The sequence below is a fragment of the Lontra canadensis genome, unplaced genomic scaffold (assembly GCF_010015895.1).
Source record: "Lontra canadensis isolate GAN:19392208 unplaced genomic scaffold, GSC_riverotter_1.0 scaffold240, whole genome shotgun sequence".
NCBI classification, from domain to species: domain Eukaryota; kingdom Metazoa; phylum Chordata; class Mammalia; order Carnivora; family Mustelidae; genus Lontra; species Lontra canadensis.
In genome coordinates this window covers 516124-534742 of record NW_022631234.1, presented here as the reverse complement: position 1 = coordinate 534742, position 18619 = coordinate 516124, and the positions used below count along the sequence as shown (strand labels likewise).

The following is an 18619-nucleotide window of genomic DNA, read 5'->3' as shown; positions in this document are numbered from 1 at the left end:
TTTATGAGTATGATTTTATTCAGGTTGCTGGTGGTGGTATTTAAAATATTGTCTCTACATAACAGAATAGTCAAAGGGATTTTGACTCAACTTGAGGAGTAAATAATATAACAGTGTTGGATTCAATGTGTGTTTCATTTTGGAGAAAGAGAGAACTTCTTCATTTGTAAGTGTAACTTTGTAGATGGTGAAAATGTGGATTTGTTGTGTTGTTATATGAAACTTCCAATGTGGGTAAAATGCTGCATGTGGAAGCTGAGGAAATAAAGGTACAGACTGTGCCCATTATCAACTTATTGCCTTTTGGATTCAAATCTACCCTGTTTTTTGCCCTACTTGTTGATACTGGTGCTGGATCCCATAACAATTTCATTTTTGTCATGTGGAATACTGTTAGCCTTGGTCAGTATAGGGGTCACCAGAGGGGAAACAGCAAGACATAACAGAGGAAATAGTATGGGACCTCAACACCCCACTGTCAACAATGGATGGAATGTTCAGACAAACAACAAAAACAACAACAAAACAAACAAAAAAAGCAACAAGGAAACATTGGAATGAAACCACATTTTAGACATATTTACAGGGGCGCCTGGGTGCGTTAAGCCGCTGCCTTTGGCTCAGGTCATGATCTCAGGGTCCTGGGATTGAGTCCCACATTGGGCTCTCAGCTCAGCAGGGAGCCTGCTTCCCTCTCCCTCTCTCTCTGCCTGCCTCTCTGCCTACTTGTGATCTCTGTCAAATAAATAAATAAAACCTTTTAAAAATAAAAAAAGACATATTTACAGAACATTCTGTCCAACAACGGATGTATATTCCTCTCACACGCACATGAAGTATTTCCCATGTTATCTCATATGATGGAGCACAGAAATTGTAGCAGTTTAAGAAGACTGAAAGCATATCAACCAACTTCATTGACCACGATGGTATGAAGGTAAAAATGAACAAGAGGATATCAGCCCTTTGTCTGTAATGTCATTTGCGAATGTCTTTTCCCATTCTGTGGGTTGCCTCTTTGTTTTGTTGACTGTTTCCTTTGCTGTGCAGAAGCTTTTAATCTTGATGAAGTCCCAAAAGGTCATTTTCACTTTTGTTACCTGTGCCTTTGGAGACATGTCTTGAAAGAAGTTGCTGTGATCGATGTCAAAGAGTTAACTGCCTATGTTCTCCTCTAGGATTTTGATAGATTTCCTGCCTCATGTTTAGGTCTTTTGTCCATTTCAAGTTTATCTTTGTGTATGTGTAAGAGAATGGTCGAGTTTCATTCTGCTACACATAGCTATCCAATTTTCCCAGCACCATTTATTGAAGAGACTGTCTTTTTTCCACTGGATATTTTTTCTTGCTTTCTCAAAGATTAGTTGATCATAGAGTTGTGGGTCCATATCTTGGCTCTCTACTCTGTTCCACTCGTCTATGTGTCTGTTTTTATGCCAGTAGCATGCCGTCTTGGTGATCACAGCTTTGTAGTAAAGCTTGAATTCAGGCAACGTGATGCCCCCAGTTTTGTTTTTCTTTTTCAACATTTCCTTAGCAATTCAGGGTCTCTTCTGGTTCCATACAAATTTTAGGATTGTTTGTTCAAGCTCTTTGAAAAATGTTGCTGGAATTTTGATCAGGATGGCATTGAAAGTATAAATTGCACTAGGCAGTATAGACATTTTAACAATGAGCATGGAATGCTTTTCCCATTTTTGTGTCTTCTTCAACTTCTTTCATGAGTGTTCTACAGTTCCTCGAGTTCCTTGAGTACAGATAGTACGTCATTAGTTTTTGATGTAATGTTCGGTGATTTATTATTTGTATACAACACCCAGTGCTTATCACAACACATCCCCTCCATAATACCCATCGTCCCACCCTCTCCCCTCTGAAACCCTCAGATTGTTTCCCAGAGTTCATAATCTTTCATGGTTCATCTCCACCTCTGATTTCCCCCCTTCAGGTTTCCCTTCCTTCCCTTAATGTCTTCTATGCTATTCCTTATGTTGCATATATGAGTGAAACCATATAATTGTCTCTCTCTTCTTGACTAATTTCACTTAGCATAATCCCCTCCAGTTTCATCCATGTCAGTGCAAATGGTGAATATTCATCCTTCTGATGGCTGAGTAGTATTCCACTTATATATGAATCACTTCTTCTTCATCCATTCATCTGTTGAAGGCATCTCAGCTCCTTCAACAGTTTGGCTGTTGTGGACATTACTGCTATGAATATTGGCTTCATTTCACTACATCTGTATTTTTGGTGTACATACCCAGTAGTGCAATTTCAGGGTCATAGGATAGCTCTATTTTTAATTTTTTGAGGAATTGGCACACTATTTTCCCAAGTGGCTGCTCCAACTTGCATTCCTACCAACAGTGTCAGAGGGTTCCCCTTTCTCCACATCCTGTCAAGATTTGTTGTTTACTACCTTGTTAATCTTTGCCATTCTACCTGATGCAAAGTAATATCTCAATGTGGTATTTTTTAAGATTTTATTTATTTATTGGACAGAGAGAGAGATCACAGGTAGGCAGAGGAGCAGGCGGCGGGGGTGGGGGGAAGCAGGCTCCCCACTGAGCAGAAATCCCGGTGCAGGGCTGGATCCTAACACCCTGAAATCATGAACTGAACCAAAGGTAGAGGCTTAACCCAGTGAGCCACACAGGCACCCCTCAATGTTGTTTTGATATTTATTTCCCTGATGGCTAGTGATGTTGAACATTTTTTCTTGTGTCTGTTAGCCATTTGGAGCAGTATTCGGCTACTCTTAACTGGGCTTGCTCATGCATCTTTGGTCATATTGGGGAAATATAATTAAAAGGAAATCTCTGAGAAATCTCCTTCACAGAGATAGTGGGGAAGAAAACCCTTTTATTATAGAATTAGATTTACCAAAATGTGATGTGCATCATATTCAGTCTTTGAAGAGATGCAAAGACAGAGAAAATCACTCTTTTCCATAGCCATGCAGACACAGCTCATTACACATATGTTCTCAGGATAGATGGTTACTAGCTCTCAAGTAAGTGGACATGACAGCACCATCTGTCACAAACAGTTCACCCTAGATTTACATAGTAATTAGGTGACCATCTATGTTAGGTAGTTGACCTCATCCAGAAGAAAAACAAATTCTCCCATTTTTATAACAGGAAGTGGTTTTACAGGAGGATCCTGGTGCCACTGAGGTTAGGCCCATACCCTGGCACAGGAAGGAGGAGAGAGGGGTGTTGTCTTTCTTGAGTGAGCCGTTCAAAGACAAGGTTCCCAGATATTTGAGAAAGACATCCCTGGACCACAAAGCTGGCAAAAGGCCTATCTGTGTTCTTCAAGGGACTTACGTACATTTCAAAGAGGAGAGAAAGCACCCACAGTCACACGTTTTCTCAATAAATAATGGAAAAAAAAAAAGGAAGGGACTCTCTTCCCTTATTTTCAACAGGGAAAATTAAGCCTCTTTGCCTTAATTTTTATTTGTCCTGACAGTGGACCTTGACTGGGTTTGCTCACATGGGTTTTGTTTAGCTGGCTCTTGGCTGGTCTAGGACAACTTTAGCTAGAAAGGCAGTGCTAGCCTGAGCATGTCCTTTTTATGGGAGAGGGCAAGGCAAATGGCAAAAGTCGTTTCCAACCACTGCTGGAGTCATATTCCCTGAACTCTCAGTGGCTGAGTCGAGTCACATGATGGAGCCTAGAAGCACTGTGTGAAGGCACTAACAGTATGTGGCCCAGGGTGAGATGGATGTAAGAAAGGCTGAAGGATTGGAATGTTTTCATCAACAGGCTATCAAAGATGGGACCAAGTATGAACCTGTTCAGGATTTGAGTCTGAAGCATCTGTGAGGAATTCAGGCAGAGGTAACCCTCACGGATGTGGATATTAGGTAGGTTCCTCAGGAGGTAGCTAGATTTATTGAAGGTGAAGTGATGTACCAAGTGGCAGTGGGTGTGCAGATGACCTGGAGAGTGTGTGAGGTGAGAAGAGCAGAGAAAGATGGAATCTGAGAGCAAATTCCTCCTTCTGTTACTCTGTACAATGGACTTCCCACCCTCATGTTTGGGGAGAAGAGCCCTGCCTTCTGTGCCTACCACAGGTCCCCATGCTCCTTCTGTTTGTTTTCTGTGGTAGCACCCCTGCTTTGTTCTGCCATGATCACTCCCCAGTGGAGACCCCAGAATGAAATGCTGCCCCTGGTGGTATGCACCGGAAGGCTTTGCTTGCATCCCTGGGCTCTGGGAGACCTTTTGTACCCTCCAGCTTCTTTCTTGCAGGCGTGAACTCTGCCCCTCAAGTTCACATCGCAGGGCCGGGGAGGACGGGATCCAAGTGGTATGTAAGACATTGGGGTGGTTCTCAAAGCCCCAGGTGTGGTGGATAGCCCTCAGTGGAGAGAAGTTCCTGACATTCTCTGAGACCATTGCCCAAAATGCTGAAGGGCTCTTCAGTGTGGAGGCTGCACTGGTGGTGAAACATAGCTCTTCGGAGAATGTGACCTGCTCCCTTTCTAACCCAATCCTGAGCCAAGAGAAAGCAATTGTCATTTTTTTCCCAGGTCCGTGTGGTTTCCCTCTCCAGGTAGGGCCATAGGGAGGGACTGGGCATCCCTGGGTGTGCTGCGTGGACTGTACTGGGCTGTGCCCCTGACTGTGTGTATGGCTGGACACAGAGGACTTCTTTCCCTGGACTTCTCCCTGGATGATCCTGACCTTGTTGATATTCTTACTCTTTTAGTAACTCTGGGTGGACTGTTCTGGGCTGTGCCCCTGACTGTGTGTTTGACCGGACACAGAGGACTTCTTTCCCCAGACTTCTCCCTGGATGTCAGCCCTCATGGTGATCCTGACCTTGTTGATATTCTTATTCTTTGGGACTGCCTACTACAACAAGGGAGAACAAACTGCTAAGTGCCAGGAGATGAAGGAATAGGAGAAACACCATAGAGAAAAGGAGGAGGACCAGTGGGCAAAGGAGGAGGCATTGAAAGCCAGAGGTAAGGCAGGGCAGTGGCCACAGTCTGTGAGTGTGGCAGCTGGTGCAGGGAAAAGTGGACAGAGGGCCCTTGCCCTGGGGCAAGTGGCTAAGGAGGTCCAGAGAGGACATGGAGCTGTGGAGGCTCGTTGGATCTGGAGCTATAACTTCTAGGATACTGACATGTACAATTGTGGGTTTGTCAGGTGCAATCTTTGCTGTTCTTAGAGATGGGTCTTCATGCTTATTTCTCACTCTCTTTCAGATGAACTCCAAGCAGATCTCGGTAAGTTCTGCTTTTTCTCTAGAAGTTTCTGTGTCTTCTTTGAAGGAGACATTCTGGTTCTTAGCTCACCTGTTTCCTGTGTTGCCTTTCAGACTGGAGGAAATCTATTTATCTGACTGGTGAGTGACTGTCCAGGTGTCCTTGGGTTTTTTGTTCCACCTAAGTCAAGGTGTCCCGTCTCCTTGTTTCAGGCAGAAACATGTGGACCCTTCTCAGGGGCAGAAGCTGCTGGGAGGAAGAACCCTGTTCCATGAGCTTTCTCCAATCCAAGCCACTGTTTCCCACCCAGTTCTTGGGAACCCGGGGGTGATGGTGGTTCCTGGAGTCTGTCGTGCATCTTGGGTTTATTCCAATGCTGACCTATGTGCCATATTGCTAGCTCTTTAGCCTTCAGTCCAACTAGTTCTGTCAACACTTGGAATCCAGAAGCCAGCTGCTCTGAGATTTCAGGAAAATAACTATATAAATTAATGGGGTCACTAAGGATAGGAGTGTGACCTTAGCTCCATAATACCAACCAGGGAGTGTGTTTTCTCTAGTTTTCTCCACAATATAAAAAAGGTATTGTATATAATTATAGGTGGTTCACAGACCCACACAACTTCCCACACAGTCCCACACACAGTCCCACACAACTTCCTAGAAGTTGTGATCACAAAGTGATGGGTAGAGGACTGGACAGACTATGTGTGAGAATGGGTGGAATGAGTGGAATGAGCTGTCAATGCCCCCAAATAGTGATTGTGTTATCTGAGAAGGATTGACCACTGTTTTCCCAGAGTTCACCTCAAACCCCGGCATGAAATTATCTCTCCTTTTGGGTTATTTCTCAAATATCTCTGTGTTCAATATCACCAGGTATAGTAATGATGTTTTTATACTTATGGAATTTTATATATTTTATCCCTGTAATTTTTTATACAGTGTATGTCAGCACCTGGCAGGAGGTCATTTCCTTTCCAGCATTTCCCCACTCTGCAGTGTCACCTGTAGCCCAGAGGGGAGGCAAGGGTCAGTAGATGAATGTTGAGCAGGCTTGTTCTGACTGAGGTCTCTCCAGGGTGTGTTCCCTTTCAGTCTGGAGGAAGGCACATTTGTAGGCAGGTAAGCTACTCAGTTTCCTGTTACCTTATCTCCCCAGGCTCAACTCAGCCACCTTCTATGTCACAGACCCTACACCAGGATGGAGTTGGTGTCCATGCTCCCCTTTTCACTTTTGGCTTCTTTCTCTTAAGACTGTAAGGACTATCCTTGGAATGACAGGTCTGTCTCCATTCTGACCCATTCTCTACTGCAGCTCACTCTTAGGGTTACCAAAACACTTTGAATCCACTGCTCTATTCATACGTTTAATTGGTATATTGACAACAGAGAGGTTATTTATAAAGAGAGTCTGGAACAGGATTGTGACTTTATAAATCAGAAACTGTTGTGTGTAGAGGACTTCAGAAATCAAGCTTGCCTGCTTAGGACTCAGGTCTTCCTAGGTAGAATCTTGGTTCTGTATCCAATTTCCCCTGAAATTCCCACTTTTTTTTTTCCCTCTGGTTTTGATTTTCCTGTTTCTTGCTAGACCTCTGGCATATTGGTCTTTATTTTGCTTTCTCATTCTCTGACTCCCTGTTGGAACTGGGTTTCTTCATTTAAGCCTCCTTAGGTGTTGAGGAATTAAATAATTTAGAGCAGGTGATCTGAATCTGAGATGCAGAGCCACCACGATATTTATAGATTCCTGAGGTTGGGGTCTGTGAACCACCTGCAATTATATACAATACCTTTTGTATATTGTTGTGTAAGAAGAGCAATAACTTATATATATATATTATAATCATATTATATTATTAAATATATATTATATATTAAATATTTAACATTAAGATATGTGATATGTATGTGTTTTTAAAAACAGCTACTGATAATTGTTTCAAGCATTATCTTTCCTTTCAGGAGAATATTGCTCTTACATAATGGGCTTAATTTGGTTGGGTTTTTTGGAGGCAAAGTGTGAAGATGCAAAAGGAGAAACCTAGAAGAGTTAAAATTCTTTACTAGGAAAAAGTGGAGTTCAAATCAGGGAAGGAAAAATGTGTTAGGAAAAGAGAAGGAGCTGAGAAGGAAAGTAGAGAGCCTGAGATTCCTTTGGAGAGATTATGGGCAGATAAGAGTGGTAGAAGTGAGACCCCAAATCACAGCTGTGGTGGTTTGAGTGGGCAGTATACAAGAGGGTGTGCAAGTTATTTGCATGTATGAAAAGTAATAAACTCCTGATACCTGTTTGAGAGATTTCTGAGAGGACTTATACCTGTTTTAAGCTGTTTGAAAGTAGTCATGTAACCAGATTTGCCTCTGGTTATAATGAGATCATCTTGATCTTCCAGTGGTGTGGGGACAGGAGAGTGGTCTGGGGATCCTAAAGCAATGAAAAGTTATCGAGACGTTCCTTTAGTACCAGGGTAGGTTAAGAATCTGGGGCTTTGAACCTGTGTAATATATGCTTTTTCTTTTTGACTGTTTCTACTTATGATCAGGGATATAAACTGTGAGAACAGAGAAGGGGAAGCCAGAGGTGAAGGAAACCAGGGGTTTAGATGTGAGGCTCCTTAGAGAGCCTTGCTGATTCTTGGGATATATATGAAAAATGATGATCAAATAATCATATTTAGCATCTCCCCTTTCTCTGCTGAATTGATCTGCATGACTTATTTAATTTATTTACTTATTTATTTATTTATTTAAAAATATTTTTCCCATGAAGCATACTAGTAAAATATTTTTTTATTATGTTGTGTTAGTCATCATACAGTACATCATTAGTTTAGAGTTCTGTGATTCATTATTTGCATTTACCATGCAGTGCTCATCACAGCACATCCCCTCCTTAATACCTATCACCAGGCTACCCCATCCTCCCACCCCCACCCTTCTGAAATCCTCAGATGCTTTCTTGGAGTCCATAGTCCCTCAAAGTTTGTCTCCCTCTCTTATTCCCTCACTTCAGTTTTCACTTCCTTCCCATAATGTCTTTCATGCTATTCCTTCTGTTGCACATATGAGTGAAACCATATGATCTTTGTGTGCTTGACTTGTTTCACTTAGCATAATCCCCTCCAGTTCCATCCAGGTAAATGCAAATGGTGGGTATTCATCCTTTCTGATGGCTGAATAATATTCCATTATTTATATGAACCACACCTTCTTTATATATTCATCTGTTGAAGGACATCTTGGCTCTGTCCAAGTTTTTTTTTTTCTTTTTTTTTTTGAATTAAAAAAAAAGATTATAGGGGCCCCTGGGTGGCTCAGTTTCTTAAGCAGCTGCCTTTGGCTCAGTTCATGACCCTAGAGTCCTTGGATTGAGCCCCAAACTGGGCTCCCTGCTCAGTGGAGACTCTGCTGCTCCCTCTCCTCCCTGCTCTTGCTGTCTCTCACTATTTCTGTCTCTCTCTCAAATAAATTAAATCTTTACAAAAAGATTGTATGTATGTATTTATTTATTTAGAGCCATTGGAGTGGGTGGAGTATTGAAAATCTCAAGCTGATTCCATGCTGAATCTGGAGTCTGAAGGGGGGCTGGATCCAACCACTGTAAAATTATGACCTGAGCCCAAATCAGGAGCCAGATGCTTAACTAACTCTTGCAGTGGTCAGTGTTTTAAAGTATGTGTTTTAAATTATGCCTTGTGTACTTGTATTTTGATCTCCCCCATTCTTTTCAAGAAAACCTAGCTTTCATGAAGGATATGTGGCTAAGATTTGAGAAAACATAATTTGAGTGAAATCTGGTCATAGATTCTTCTTTTCAGGTTGTTATACAGCCTCTCAGTGGTGTTAAGCTTTATGGCTTGGCTTTTATGGAAAGGCTGTAGCATGATGGCTGTGTGTGTGTATGTGTGCACGCATGCGCGTGTCAGAAATAAATGCATCAGGGAATGTTTCCAAAAGATAGTTCCCTGTAACTCTTGCATCAGTGTATTTCAGAAAACTAGATATAGACCCCAATGTGTTCAGACTTCTCAAAGCCTTAACAAGAAACATGTGGTTCTTTTGTAGATTGGTGGAAGGAGAAGTTCCTGACTTGTGACTTACTTTGAGTTCTTTCTGGGTCCTCCTACTGCTGCTCCAGGGTGGCTGACCTCTCCTCAACTTGCTGTTGTGACACAGATGTTGGCCCCATCAGTGGTGGTGGGTGAAGATGGGGTGGTGAAAGTCACATAGGTGGGTTGGTGGGTGTGGATGATATGGGATACTAAAAAAATACCCTTCAGTGTTGGAGTCCAGTCTTGTCCTCAAATGCCTGTGACATATCAAAATTCTGGATCAGTCCTTAGTTACTTCTCCTGGTGGGTGGGGTGTGTTCTTGAGTCACAAGATTCTCATCTCAGGAGGTTTAACCCTGCCCACATGCATCTAGGTGTCTGGTGGTGAGGGTGGTTGATGTGTGCCTTGTTATAGGGCAAGGGGAGAACTCAAATGATTGGCAATTGTCTCTGCAGTGTCTGTCACTCTGGATCTGGGGTCTGCAGATCCAAATCTTGCTGTGTCTGATGAAAAGTCTTGTGTGACCTGGAAGGATACAACTAAGGACCCAGAAAAACAGTGTAGCATCTTAGATCAGGAGGGCATCAATCAGGGCACTGTTACTGGGTGGTGGAGATCAGGAATGGAGACAGAAGTGGGTGGGCTCTGGGGATCTGTAGGAGAGATGTGGAGAGGAAGGGCTGGTAGAAGGAATCCCCAGAAAAGGGCATCTGGGTTGTTTGGATGTATGCAAATATACTCTGTTCCCTCCCTGATAATGCAGAACTTGTGCCAATTCCCCAGAGGGTAGGGGTTTTCCTGGACCTGAATGAAGGGGACGTCTCATTCTACAACATGACTGGTGGTTCCCACCTTTTCTCCTTCCCTCTCTCTTCCTCATCTGGGACTCTTTCCATACTTCAGGTTGAGGTCAAGAGATGTGTCCCTGTCCTCTGCCCTGGGGTGGGTGGGTCTGTGAAGACCCCTGTACCCCTTAACAACCAACCTTGTTCTTCAGAGGAGATTGTGGGCAAGGGTTCAGTTCAGGCTGTGGTGTTGATGGCGCTCTCCTAGGGGCTGAATCTCCATTACTCCCCTGTGGCCCTGACGCTATGTCCCCATAATGCTCCAACACTGCTCCAACACTGTTCCTCGTGGTGGCTCCTCCTGAAGCTGCAGACTCCCAAGGGTAATAGCCTCTGAAGTTAGTCCTGGAAGACCTGGTGTCTTGCCCTTCTCTTCTGGGTGTAGACTGCTGGGGTGTGGTTATGAGCATAGTCAGTTCATGCCTTAAGCTCAGGTATTAGAAGATAAATGTTGACTTTTTGAGCTTATATGGGATAGGCTGAATTTTGCTATTGGAAGTCGTGTTTCTTTTGGTCATGAAAATTATTTTGTGGAATCTTTATATTGTTTTGATATGAAATGAGATGAGGTCTGAATTACTCTGACAAATTAAAGGGTGTTTATTTTATGCAGTTTGTGTTGTGCAGATAAACCCAGAGGCTATGAGTGAGTCATCAGCTTTATTTTAGGAAATGTGCATTCTGACTAGAGATGTTGTCTTTCTAAACATTTCTGAAGAAATGTATGGCTGATGGACTTTAAGAGGAGTGGAGTGTAATATTCTATTGTATATCTTTCCTATTCTGGGATGGATGAGACGTACTTATCTTAATGAACCTTTGTATATATCTGTTATTTGTGAAATACTAGTGCTGCATTAATTCAGGGATGGGAAGATGAGAATTTGGGTTCCCTTGTGAGTCAACAGCAGTTGGAGAGAACAGAACTGCTACCAGAATAAAGATGTGAATGAAGAAGAGCGTTTTCAGACCCCAGATGAATTAAAGAAAGCTTTGACCATGAGCACAGTTCCAGGATCTATGTACTGCTTCTCAGTACTTCTAGTCCAATTGTAAAGGTAGATGGAAATCACAGGAAACACAAGGAAGCCAGACTATTGAGGACTCAGACCTTCAGGAATGAATGTGTATCCACTTCCAAGTTACAGGACTGTGACTTGCTGTGGTTCTGGGAGAGATGAGAATACACAGAATCAGACATGGAAGAAGGAAGCCACAGATCTCAGTTCCTGACTGTAACCAAAAGTAGGAAAAGGACTGTAGTAGTTTTGTATATTTTTTTCTTTCTTGTCAGGTCATTTGTATTAATTATGTATTTTCATTCTTCCTTCTTCTTACCAGTGTGATTTACACAAGTTGTCCATGGTGATATTTCAAATGTAATCTCTAGGTAACAGAATAATCAAATGATTGTGGCTGGACTTAAGAAACTAAATATAACTGTTCAATTCAATGCTTGGGAATGCCTGTCTTTTCCATTTTGGGGAAAGAGTGAAAAGTTTTTCACTTGTAGGTGTAGCCATGTAGATGGGTGATAAGGTGGAGTTGTTATGTTGTTATATGGAAGTTCCAGTATGAGTAAAATGGTATATGGGGAAGCTGAGGATCTAGAGGTGTGAAATCTGCCCATCATCCGTTCTTTGCCTTTAGATTCAAATCTACCCTCTATGTGCCCTGCTTGTTGATACTGGATGTCATAAACGTTTCATTTTTGCCATGTGGCACACTTGGCACCACCTTCGTCAGTTAGTGCACTGTTGGGTTTGGCCAGAAAACCCTGAGACAGCAAATGAAAATATTACTCCAGACACCTTTGTAGGAGAAAGGAGAGGCCTGGGGACAGACGCTCTAGTGGCAAAAGGCCACCAGGCCAAGCTTTGTCCCCACTTCATTAAGGTCATATCAATACACCCAGAGCAACCACAAAACAAGGAGGAAAGTGTAGCCTTAATGGTCAGGCAGTAATATATGGGACAGCGTGTGGTAAGGGCAAGGAGGCTAGAAGTTCATGAAGTACATGAGCACCACATGTGCCTATTTCTCCTTGAAATTTAAATATTTACTCCCTAGATGAGAGCTTTGAGCAGCAATAAGAATCTGGCCAGTTTCAGCCAAGAATCTTCGAAGGAGGCCAGCGTTCTGGGCATTCCTCCTTTTTCAGTTGGTTTCATCCATGGAGGCCTATACAAGTCAGATTTTGGCTGTCTCGGCACTGTGAATTCCTAGCGGGCACCAGAGGAATATGACAAGACGTAGCTGGGGACAAAGCTTTCTTATTCTTTTGCTATGTTTTCAAAGAGACTTTATTTATTTACTTGTCAGAGAGAGAGAGTGAGCAAGCATAAGCAGGGGGAGTGGCAGGCAGAGGGAAAAGCAGGCTCCCCACTGAGCAAGGAGCCCCATGCAGGATTTGCTCCCAGGACTCAGGGATCATGACCTGAGCCGAAGTCAGTTGCTTAACCCATGGAGCCACCCAGACATCCCACTCTCAGTGTTTTCACCCCTTTATCTTACCATGTTACTGCCAGTGGCCTGGAGAAGACCTAGCTTCTCTGGCCTTTAGGTAAATGAGTATGGCATTGTAGCAGTTCTAGAAGGCTGCCTCCCAGGGACTCTTGCCAGTTCTCTAGTGAGAGTTTTCCTGCCCAGGAGCCTTGGTCTGCGGCATGTTGGTGAACTTCTTTCCCTACGTGACGACCCCAGTTCCACCTTCTCCGATAAACAGAGCATCAGACTTATTCTCTCAAATGTCTTCTGTTTTAAGAGGTAGCATCTACTTCCTGTATCTCCTACTTCCGGTTTCCTTAGAGCTTTCTTTTACTTCTTTCATAGTTAAAACCGTCGCTTAATAATTCTTTATATCAGGGCACCTGTGTGGCTCAGTTGGTTAAGCAACTGCCTTCGACTCAGGTCAGGATCCTGGAGTCCAAGGATCTAGTCCCACATTGGGCTCCCTGCTTGGTGGGGAGTCTACGTCTCTCTCTACCCCTCACCCCTCTCATGATCTTTCTCTCTCATTTTCTCTCTCTCACAAATAAAAAACAAAATCTTTAAAAATAATAATAATAATAATTCTTTATATCAAATTTTCCATGTTAAAATGAGTGATGTGGTTTCTGCATCCTGATCGGACACTGCATAATACAAATAGATAAACTGAACTGTATCTTGGAGGAGGGCATTGCACTGCTCAGTGTACGTGGGAAAATGTAATGGAGGAATTTTCAAATTTATCAAAATGTTTGCCCCAACAATAAAGTCATAAATGCACTCTTTGGGATCTTTGTATGTATTTTAAATACTGTATATGTTAATATATTTTCTGAAATGTTCATCTCCTCCTTCAGATACCTTGTGGCTTTATGACACTGGATTCCTTTTAGATGGGCTATGGGTATGTTTCCTTTGAAATGGAGGGGAAAGGAAGGTATGGATGTGATAGGAATTATCCACACAAAAAAGAGGAATCTTTTGAAACTAGTGGACCAGCTGCCCATGTAATTCCAGAAAGAATGGTTAAAACCATCATTCTTGGGAGGAGTGAGGTTAGCATCATGGCAGAATGAGTCCTCCATTTGTCTACCCCTTTCTGTTTACAACTAGTAGGATTCCAAAACCCAACAAAGGTTCCTCTGGACAGCACATGAGACGCCAAAGAGATCCATCCATGTTTACATCTGAGAGGGTGTGGATTGGTCTTCAGGGAAACCAGAGGCCAGGCAGCTTGGTGGGGCCTGTTACCCGGGCTTTTACAGTAGTGGTAACACTCACCCATAACTCCTGTGGCCAAGAAGGCTGGGGTGAAAAGGAGTGAGTGAAAGGCTACTGGTCCCTGTGGGCTGTCCTGGAGGACCCCCTACCTATGAAGCCACAGAGCAGGGTCCTCTGAGGTAGGACATCTTTGACCAGGAGGGGACAGTGAGTGAAAGGAAAAGGCAAGGGAAGCAGGCAGAGAAGAAGAAACACTTTATGCAGTGTCTGCCCCGAGAGTTCAGCAGGAGAACTCCCTGCTCCGTGGGACTCTTGAACTTGGGGATCCTCCTCCTGGAGTGTAGGGCACGCCCCAAGCCCAGGGGTTTAGTACATGCTGCCCCTAGTCGGTTGCCAGCCCCCTATTTTTTCTTTATATTGAGCCTGGTCTAAACCATCAGGGCTGCTCTGGGAAGAGAAACCAAACACTTGTGCTATTCTGCCACCTGCTGTAATACTAACAAAGGGTCTCTAACTGCCCATCTGTGAACTGTTAGAATTCAAGTTAATAAATCTTGACCTACATGAAAAAGGTGTTGGCTACTTCAAATGATTTGGTGGAGGAAAATCTCATGAAAGACCATGAAAAATCATGGTGACATGATCTTGCTAAAAGAAAATGATAGTTCTCCCGCCACCAAACCTAAATAAAACATTGTTTTATTGGATGTCTGTAATAAGTGGGTTTAATCCTTTCCTCCAACTGGTACATTGTGAAATCACACTTCATTTTACCGGAGCCTGTGTTTTATGGCATGTTTTCTGGAACTGCTCAGAAGAACTTGAAACAACTAAACATAAGATGTATTATATGGCTGTGAAAGTAGAAAGTATAATATTAATCCTACTTCCATCAGGATAATTTATTTTGAGCAAGAAAAATCATTCATGGACAATGAACAGTGTTTGTGGATAAAACAGCTGGAATTTGAGCCTGCTGAGCAGGGGGAGGGCAGTGAAGCCAGCTGTGTGGTGTTCTTCCTGCACCGTCTTCAGGTGTCCTTCCAGCGTCCGTCAGGAAAATCTTCCCTGTGATTTGTCTTTCCTTCCCCTCTTCTCCCAACATGGGATCCAGAGGCTGCATTCAGGGGAGATAAGCTTTCATGGCCCAGTCATGCTGGGCCATGTCTGAGTCCAAGGTCCCCTTCCTGTTCCTCTTTCACCCTGAGTTGTGTGGAGCTGGGGCTGGGCTGGGCTTGAGGACTGGGGTGTGTGAGGGTGTGGGGAGCCGTGTCCCTGCAGCTCCAGCCCTCCCTCCTCCGGGAAGGTCCTGGATGAAAGGTTACTAGATGGCAGGACTCCTGTCTTCCTTCATCTCTGCATGTGTGAGAATGAAGTGTCATAAGTACAACTTCTGTAGTGCAGTTCCTGGCACTTAGTAGGTACTCAATAACATTTGGTTTTCTTCTCTCTGACTTTTTGCAAAATTCCACTATGTTTACAGGCCTTGAGGAATTTCCCCATTGGGCAGAGATTGGCGGTGGCAGTGGAGGGTGGACCTGGAGGATGATATTGGCCCTTGTCTGTTTCCCACCCCCCCGCCACTGGAGATGGATTTTCCCAATATTCCTGAGTCTAATTAGATATTGGCAGAATAGACCTTTGGGGATGATAACGAGGGATGTATTCAGGTATATGTAGAAGCCCCAGGTTTGCCCAGAATTTAATATCTCAGACCAGACATCTGGGTGGAAACCAACCACTCCCATGCACTAACGGATCCATCAGTCCTTGCTTCATGAAAACAGATAGAGTGGATCATTCACAATAATTGAGAGTGAACACAGGCTGTGAGAGGCTTTGCTGGGTGCATGGTTGTGGAACTCTGAGACATTGGTTTCCTCACCCATAGAATGACGACAATAATGACAACAACCTGGCAGAAGTGGGGCTAGGGAGGCTCTAGCCCAAACTGGTGTCTTAACACCAGTCGCTTAACACATGAACACCCGAGCACTGGGCGGGCTTGAGGGAGCAAACAAGGTGGTTGAGTCTGACATTTTTCTAGCCCGGTGCCGCATATATGTTTGGGGTAGGAAGAACAAAAGAGCGGGGAAGTTCGTGCAGTTGTTGCTTCCACCCAGTGGCTGACTTGTTTAGGTCAGAGTGAAGTCTTCCTGTTTCTCAGTGGACTGAAGTGTTTTCCAAATTGGACAGAGAAGCCAACGTGCTGCTGAGGTGACTTCTCTGCCCATGAGCTCAGGCAAAGTTTCCTGTTTGCTGTGTGCTGGACACGTGACCAGGGCACACAGTGCCTCCCTTTGTGGATGCCACGGACACTCCACAGATCACATATCAGGGCTGTGGAGGAGAACAGGGCACCACTAAACCCCAACAAGCATGTGTATGGGGCACATATGGGGATGAGCAGGTTGTCGAAGGCCCCTCTGAGGGAGGTCACTTTAGGTGAGACTGGAATGGTGACCAGTTTGGAGGATGACAGAGAACAGGAACATCCAGGGGCTTGTGAGAAGGCCTGAGGCTGGGAAATCTCCCTGAACTGGAGGAATGCTGCCAGACCAGGAGGGAGCACTGGGAGCAGTGGAATGAGGTCAGAGAGAAAGCTGGGGCTGGCTGAGGTTTAGCAGGAGGATCCCTGGAAGGGGTGAAGAAGAGCTGATATAAGATGATCTGAGAGGTTATAACCTTGGATGGAAAAAGAACTTGAGAGGGCCGGGCTGAAGGTGGGCAGGGGACACCCATGGGGAAGCAGGGAAACTGTGTCTGGGTGAGGGGGGAAGTGAGATGGGTGTGGAGCTAGAAGGTAGCCATGGATATTAATCCGAGAAAAGTCTTGAACTTTCTGGTGCACTGGCAGCAGACTGGATGGGAAAGTGGAGAGTGTGGTGGAATGACCCTCCAGTTTCTGGCAGGCATAACTGGGTGAACCAAGTTGTCCTTTACTGAGATGGGGAATGTCAGGAAGGGAGGGGCTGGAAAGGAAGCCCTAGTGCTCCACAGTGTTTCCTCAGAGAACACGGAATCCACCTTTCCTGGTGCACACTGTTAGGGAGGGGCTGAATGGTCCACCCAGGCCTTGTGTGATATTATAGTATTAAGAAGCCACAGGGTGCTGTCCATTCAGCTGGGGAAGTGCCAGGGTCCTGGAGCTGGTCCTGGAAGATTCTCTGATGCTCAGGCTTAACCCCTCCATTGTCATGCTGTGGGGAGCACTTGGGTCATCTTCTGGTGAAGAAAAGCAAAGCAGCTACACTGGGGCATTTCAAAGGCTCCTGCCACATAGCATTTACCAGCTGACAGCATTCACCAACCAACAGAATAGTTTTGGTAGTGAACACAAAGTACAAGTAGCCCCAAGAATAAGGCTTTTTTAATCTTGGCTGTGCCACACACACTCCTTACTTCTGGTCTAGAAGCTAGCCATCCTGGGGAGTGGCAGTTGTTTAACAAAGGACTACAGAGTCTGTGTCTCTGTGTCCCCCTGCAGAGTGGGTCTGTGTATCTGTACCTGCCCTTTTTCTGTGGCTCTGATCATGCTGTTTCCTTCCTGATAACTAGGGTGCACAGGCCAGAGGGCAGGGCAAAGTCTGCTAGGGTTGCATTTTGTAAGCTTTCATTTTCAAATGGTGGAAGGAGTCAGTGCAGGATTCTTCTGTCTGGGAGTGCTAAGTGCCCCAGGTCCCGGTTTCAGCTGAGACCTCTGCAACCTGTGCCAGGCTGTGCTTCTCCGCTCTCCTGAAACCACCTGCCTCTTACAAGAGGAGCCTGTGGCACCAACATTGAATCTAGAAGCAGGGTTTGGGACTCAAGCAGTGAACCGCATGTGCAATTTCTGAGAGCAGATTTGGGGCTGGCTGAGGTCTCACAGTACTGAGCTAGAGACGTTCCAGAAGCCCCAGGTTTTCAAGCAGGTAAGTGGGTTTGGAAGACAGTTGCTGGACAAGAAGAGGAAGTGGGGAGCAGATGCTTGGGAGGAGGACGCCGAGATCCTGAGGGTGCTCAGAGACTGGTGCGAATAATAATGAGGCTCTGAGATGACCCAGGACAACTACAGTGGGGACTCCACTTTACTTATTTACTTAATGACAATTCAGTAGCTTTCCTAGGAACAGGCACTGTTCTAATGTGCACTGACTCTCCATACATACATTCATAGGATACTTCTTATTCCGTGGGATGAGATCTTATTACTGTCTCCATATTGCAGATAGGACCTGGGGCAGAGCAGGTCAAGAAACTTGCCTCAGGTGATTCCCACAGCAGGTGGCTTAGTATGGAGGAGATCTTAGCAGTCAGCCCCAGAATCTATCCTTCCCAGGACCACTGGCTGCCCCCCTCTCCCCTCAGAGTCAGTGGTTTGAAGCCCTTCTTTTTGACCAGGTCTCATTTTATCCTGTGCTTCCCACTGCTCTGCTGGGATCCTTTATCCTGAGTCAGAAACTCCTCAAAGATAGAGAAGATGAGGATTAACTGTTCATGGGGAATTGTCTGGCTTCAGCTATGAGCAAGTCCACGTCCTTGGCCCTGAACAGAAAAGGGCTTCAAGAGGCAGGAGCTAAAATCAGTGTGAACTCACCTATCAAAGGACCCCAGATCAACGTGCATGTGGTGGGAGCCACAGTGTCCTTGAGGAGGACGCAGTCTGACTGTCATGCTTCTTAGTCATTCCCTGGTCATATTTAGGGGGCAGCAGAAGAACAGCACACAGGAGCTGGTGTGTCCTTCATGGGGAGGGCCCTGAGTCTACACCTTGTATCCCTGGACCTCTGTGCTGGC

General features: G+C 44.6%; 1 pseudogene; it reads left to right on the top strand.

Moving 5' to 3' along the window:
• Nucleotides 1–4193: 4193 nt before the first annotated feature.
• Nucleotides 4194–10390, top strand: LOC116862404 (annotated as a pseudogene).
• Nucleotides 10391–18619: the final 8229 nt, after the last annotated feature.